General features: G+C 50.9%; 1 non-coding gene across 1 annotated transcript; it reads right to left on the bottom strand.

Annotated features, from left to right (window-relative positions):
* Nucleotides 1–893: 893 nt before the first annotated feature.
* On the bottom strand, nt 894–965 carry TRNAA-UGC (transfer RNA alanine (anticodon UGC)). Its single transcript has one exon. It is a non-coding gene; the product is annotated as a tRNA-Ala (tRNA).
* Nucleotides 966–6,422: the final 5,457 nt, after the last annotated feature.

The following is a 6,422-nucleotide window of genomic DNA, read 5'->3' on the forward strand; positions in this document are numbered from 1 at the left end:
TTCCCTCCTGCACCCCAACCCCCTGCCGCAGCCCACACCCAAACTCCCTCCCAGAGCCCAACCCCTTTCCCTCTCCCTCCCATACCCAAACTCCCTCCCAGAGCCTTAGGCAGATGTGGGGGGAGGTGGACGGGGAGGCAGGACTTGGTCCCATTCTGGAAACCACCAAAAATTGTAGAAACCTGCTGCCCCTGTCCAGCCCAACCTTCTGCGGGTGCCCCTCAGGCCCCACCCGTGCAGGGTTTGAAGCTTGCATTGCTTAAATTCCAGGACGCTGGGGGACTTCAGCTCCCCTTTGTCCAGCGGGAACCTTCACCCCACTCCCAACCAGATTCTTGTCCATGGGATGACTGTCGGGGGGCTGGGCCCCTCTTTGTCTTTTCTCTCTGGGACAGGCCAGGGTACCTAGAACTGGGGTATCTGAGCACCCAGGACCTTCTATGGAGATGCCCTTCTCCTTCCCCTTCTGTGGTCCCATCTGTCATTGACTCCAGCCTGTTTTCTATCCAGCCTGTTTTCTATCCATCCTCAGCACCATCCCAAGCCAGCTGCACCTGCCTCAAAAAGACAGTGTCCCCTGATGGGTGTAAATCACTGAGCTCTCTCCTCTCTGAGCACTGACTGCCCCTCCGTCTCCTTGCCCCTCAGTCTGGGCAGACGGGACCTTTCCCTCCAGGGCTGGAGGATTCCCCCTTCTCATCCGCTACTGTCCCAAGCCGCCCCTTGGGTGGGAATCTTAAATGTACCAAGGTGACTTAGGAGCAGAAACCCCCACAGACCTTCCGTGCAATGGGCACCTGCCACGCACTGAGCAGGACTGAAACTCCTACAGGGAGACTGCTGGGCCACATCCCCTCTGGGCCTGAGCAAAGCAGCAGGGTGAAAAGAGAACTTGGAGATGCTGGGGATCGAACCCGGGGCCTCATACATGCAAAGCATGCGCTCTACCACTGAGCTACATCCCCAGACGGGGGCTGTTTGGGATGGGTTACGCTCAGAGCCCTCCTGTTTCCAGAGCCTCCAGGGGCCTAACGGCAGAATGGGGGACACATTCCCTGCTCTGAGGGCCAAACCCTCTGTCCTGGAGGTTGCTGGTTCTCAGGGGTCACTTTGCAGCAGGGCCAGTTTCTCTATGTGGGGGACAGAGAGGGCCTGCCCTGGACTCAGGGTGCAGAGATACACTCGGCCCTCTCCCCTGCATTGACTGGCTGGAGCTGCCAGCCCCTGCTGAAAGGTAACGGCACTGGGGGGCGCTGTGAGTCACTCAACACCTCACCCCGGTGGAAGAAGTTGGCGGGGAGGGGGGCTTTTTTGGATTTGCGATTTCCACCTGCCTGTAAAGTCGAGCTTTCCCCAGCACATTCACTGCAGTGCACTCGGGTCACTGTTTCCATGGCTGACAGCAAAGAATTGCTCCCAGTTTCCCTTCTGTCTGCAGCACGATTAGCCTGTGTCCGTGGTTAATGAGGTGGATCTAGTTGTCAATGGTTATTCATTCCCCACCTGGACAATTCACACAGTCCCTTTCCTGCTCAAATCCCCAGCACCTCAATGATCCCGGTAGCAGGGTTTGGGTTTTCCCTGAGGCCCTGAGATTCTCAGGGTCCTTTTTTCCCTCCACCTGGAGTGAACTCAGCTTTTTCCCCATCCCAGACACTCCATGAAATAACAACAGCAGCATAAAGAAAGCGGGGAGCGAACATCTCCCGGCCAGGGCTGGAGGTGCCCAGGGCCCCCTGCTTCTCCATTGTTTCCATCGCAGAAGAGAAAGGTTCCTTGGAATTTGACACCCTACTTTGCACAAGGGACAGAGAAAGATCTTGATGTTCCTGCATCTGCACATAGAAAATTGTCCTTCTGTGTGAAAGAGAGGCAGGAAAAGGCTGTTTCTACCCAAATGATCAACGAAACCAGAAAGTGACGCTGTGCAATTAACGATCTGGTACTACATTAACTCTGCGGTTACTTAGATGCAGCCACAACCGGCTCTGTGGTTGGTAACCTTACAGAGACGCTGCGGGTGATCATGAACTCGAAGCACAATCCCTTTAAACAGCTGCCATTGGAATGTAACACAGACTAGTCCATTCCTCCCAAGGGGATGGGGTTCTTGTTCTTCTGCACATTGTAGCCCACGGAGACCAAGGATCTGCAAATGTGCCTTCATGTGTCTTTGTTTCATTGATGAAAACATAAACTAGACACTCAGAGGATTGGAACTGATTTCAGATGAGGGACCTGTTTGCTAGGTTTCTATGGATTTGCACAGGAAAACACTGAGTGTTTCCATTCATCCCTATTCAGTGGAGCTCCCGAACATAATGGAAATGGATATGTGCTTATTTTTGTTAAGGGAACAGGCTTGTAAGGGGGCACTTGGATTTGAACCAAGGATCACTTAAGCTGCAGTCAAACACTCGACCACTGTCCAGTTTTGGGCCCCACGCTACAAGAAAGATGTGGAAAAATTGGAGAGAGTCCAGCGAAGGGCAACAAAAATGATTAGGGGACTGGAACACATGAGTTATGAGGAGAGGCTGCGGGAACTGGGATTGTTTAGTCTACGGAAGAGAAGAATGAGGGGGGATTTGATAGCTGCTTTTAACTACCTGAAAGGTGGACCCAAAGAGGATGGATCTAGACTATTCTCAGTGATAGCAGATGACAGGACAAGGAGGAATGGTCTCAAGTTGCAGTGGGGAAGGTTTAGGTTGGATATTAGGAAAAACTTTTTCACTAAGAGGGTGGTGAAACACTGGAATGCGTTACTTAGGGAGGTGGTGGAATCTCCTTCCTTAGAGGTTTTTAAGGTCAGGCTTGACAAAGCCCTGGCTGGGATGATTTAGTGGGGATTGGTCCTGCTCTGGGCAGGGGGTTGGACTAGATGGCCTCCTGAGGTCCCTTCCAACTCTGTTATTCTATGATTCTATGAGTCTATGATTCAAATCCCTAACGTAATCCCACTCCGTCCAGTAGCCCCAGGCACATTCCAAGCGTTGGATTCGAGACACTGAGTCAGCTTCCTGCGGTGAGTTTCAGCCTTCCCAGAGGTAATTTGTGGGGGCTTGCCATTTTCGGATGTTCTTGTTTATTTCCCCTCCATTCAATTCAAATGAGTTTGAAATAACTCATGGCAACATTCGTTCACCTACTTTGGTAAACAGAACAGTTATCAAATGTTGTACTGAGAGACCAGTCAGTGGGGAACAGAGCGATAGTCATTTGTAAACCAGCTGCATTAAGAACCACAGGTCTCTGGATGGGGATAGACCACCGTGGGGATGGGGGTGTCACAGAGAATTTGGAGGGAGGTGGCGGAGTAGAGGGTGGAAGAGGTTGAATGAGGGTACATTTTCCCTTGGCCCCGAAAGGGGCAGCACGACATGCCCAATTAAAAGGGGGTGTCACGCCTGAAGAATTTACAATATCCACCAAAATAACAGGAACAACAAGACAAACACAGAACACAATGTTTTGTTGCGACAGGGGACCCACGGCGTTCTGGGTTTTCTTCCACTGGCACCAGCTTGCCCAGAAAGTGTCTGAAAAAGAAAATAAGCATTCCCCAGCCCCTGGGTGGGGACAGATGATTGCTTAAAAATGCCCCTTTTCACATTTTTTTTGGCTGACTGCAGGAAAACCAAAAAATTACCTTTATATTTTGTTTGTTTGTTTTTTTATTCAAAAGATACTTGCTGCATACCTAGGCAGAGGAGGCCTGTCTATGTAAACACGGTCTGTTCCTGAAGTCTTTCCCCCAGCTCATCACTAGATGTGAGGGGGGAGGTCATTCAGGCCTTCCTTACACTTCGTATTTAAAAACTCCTTATTGTTCCTACCTCTGCTGGCCTTAGATTTCTCCTCCTGTCCCTTCTTTGGCAGCTCATATGATTGGCCAAGTGGTTAAAGTGGTGGGCTGCTAATCATTGTGCTTTGCATGCATGGGTTTGAATCCCATCCTCATTGTGTGCATTTTGTCTTCTCCCCTCCTTCACAAACAACCATCTCCCCTTTGGTTCAAGCCACATGGCTTCCTGTAAACAAAAACCTTCTCAGGAACTCAGACCTCCCTTGCTGTCAATAAAACACGTCTAAATCCCAGATTTCTCAAAGAGTTCTTTGTTTCTTAGTATTTATCTCAAAAGGTAACAGCCTCATAATGTCCCCCAAACACCCTGGGACCTGCCCAAATAATTAAAATGCCCCCACCTCAGCCACGACAGTGACCCACAGCTAGCGTGTCTAGGTCAAGGTGCTCTGGAGGAAGCAACTCAAACATTTTCTCTCTGCTTCCCTTAGCGAGGTCTGACTGGGAAAACAAAATTGAAAATTTTCTGCTGGGAAACCAATTCCAGTCTGTTTGGGGACTTTCATTTGAATGGATTATTATTATTCTCTTCTGATCTCTGAATTATTTCAGTTCAGTCTTTGTCCTCCAGATGTGTTGCCAGGTGTTGAGCAGAGTGGGAGTGAGGCCAAGTCATGACGTCTCTTCCCCTCTTCCAACTTGCTAGGAAGTTCCGCTGCCTTGATGTGAGTCAAGCAGTGTCCATTGTCTCCGGGCTTTCTCGGAGAAGTCCGCATTGTACACGGTTCCTGGGAGAGTCCTTGGGAGCGTGGATACCTTTACTGGGCCATCTGTCTCCACTGTCATTTTATAGCCCTGCAGCCCCAGCCCCATAAGCCTGAGTCAGCTGCCCCGGGCTCTGAGACAGGTGCCCTGGGTGTATTAATGGCAGTATAGACATAACATTAGGATACGTCTACAGTGCAATGAATCACCCACGGCTGGCCCGTGTCACATTAATCCAGGACAGCGGCTTGGGCTGTAAAGTAGCAGGGTACGTGTCTTGGCTCAGGCTCAGGACCCTGCTCTAGGAGCCCAGAAGGTTGGGCGGGAGTTTGGCAAAAGAAAAAGGTAAAACCGCAGTGAAGTATTCCCCTGGACTCAATGGCATTTCTCCATTTCTCTGTCTGCTTCGGGGCAGGGAAAAAAACAGGTGTTGCTGTATTCGTTATTTCAAAGGGAGGTTTAGGATTTTCATTCTCAGACACGGTGCACAAAGCAGGACTCAACCCTCAGCATAAACTGAATGAGCCGCCCACAGATTCTGGCAGCCCCAATGAGCCACTTGGTGTGAGAGCTTGGACCTGCCCCTGTCCCAGAGGGAGAGGGTCATCTGCGAGGGGACTGCACCACTGACCTATCAGCCCTTCACACCCAAACTTTCAGTCACTCTATTATCAGTGCCTATGAGTGTAATTTAAACAACAAGAACAGCTACACTGGGCTAGACCAAAGGTCCATCTAACTCTGTTATTTGTCTTCTGATAGGAGCCAGTATCAGGTGCCTTAAAAGCCACTACTGGGAGTTGAACCCAGGATCTCCTGTTTAGAAGACAGGTGCTTTAAACCAGCTAATCCATGGTGCCTTCCTCTGGCTAACGTGTGGTGTCTGCCCACACCTGACTCCCTGCCAACCCGCACTGGGCCCTGACAAGCGTTTCTTGTGTTTCGATTCAGTAAAGCAGAGAAGCGGGTGAAGTTTTACTCCCAAGGTGTGTGTGTGATTCTTTGGACAGGTCTATCCTACAAAATTAAGTCAGTAACAACATTACCTTGGGGTGTTAAAAATTTTACCTTCCCTGAGCAATGCAGTTATATCAGCCTAATCCCGGTGTAGCTAGCACTGGGTTAAGAGGAGGACTTCTTCCCACCCCACTCTGCCTCTTCGGCTGAGGCCTGCTGGTCCACCTTTCACTCGCTCCTCTCTCCCCGAGGCCTCCTTGCCGGCTGCTCATTCCTCTCCGCCCCCTACCCCAAGGTCTGCCCGCCACCCACACCTCTCTGACCCCTCCCCTGAGACCCACCATGGCCGCCGCTCCCACCTCTCAGCCCCACCCATGAGACCCACCCAGCCTGCCACCCGTGCCTCTCCGTCCTGCCCTGCCCACCACTTGCACCTCTGTGCCCCTCCCCTGAGGCCCACCCTGCCCACCTCTTTCTTCATGCTGCTGTTGTTATTCCATGACACATTAAAGATGGAATGAAAAGCTGAGTTTCCTCCAGGGTGAGGAAAGGAAGGAGACACCAACCCCCTGGCAAAGCTCTGTGCCCCACAGAAAACCTGCCCCCTGCTATTACAGTCACTGATGTACTGGGGATATGACGGGAAAGGGACTGTCTGAATTATCGAGGCAGGAATTTTACAACAATTTACAGCGACGTCACTGGCCACAAACACACTCTCCTCATGCTCCAGCCAGAAGGGAAACGAGCAGGAATCCTTGTTCAGCCCTGGGCACACTTACACAACAGCACAGCAGTGAGTGTGTTGTGGACGCTGGTCTGAGGAAACAATTGGAAACGATCACTCAGTGAGAAAAGAACTAGAGTGTCATGAGAGCACTCTATAAAGCAA

Source organism: Caretta caretta, chromosome 28 (genome assembly GCF_965140235.1).
Source record: "Caretta caretta isolate rCarCar2 chromosome 28, rCarCar1.hap1, whole genome shotgun sequence".
Taxonomy (NCBI): domain Eukaryota; kingdom Metazoa; phylum Chordata; order Testudines; family Cheloniidae; genus Caretta; species Caretta caretta.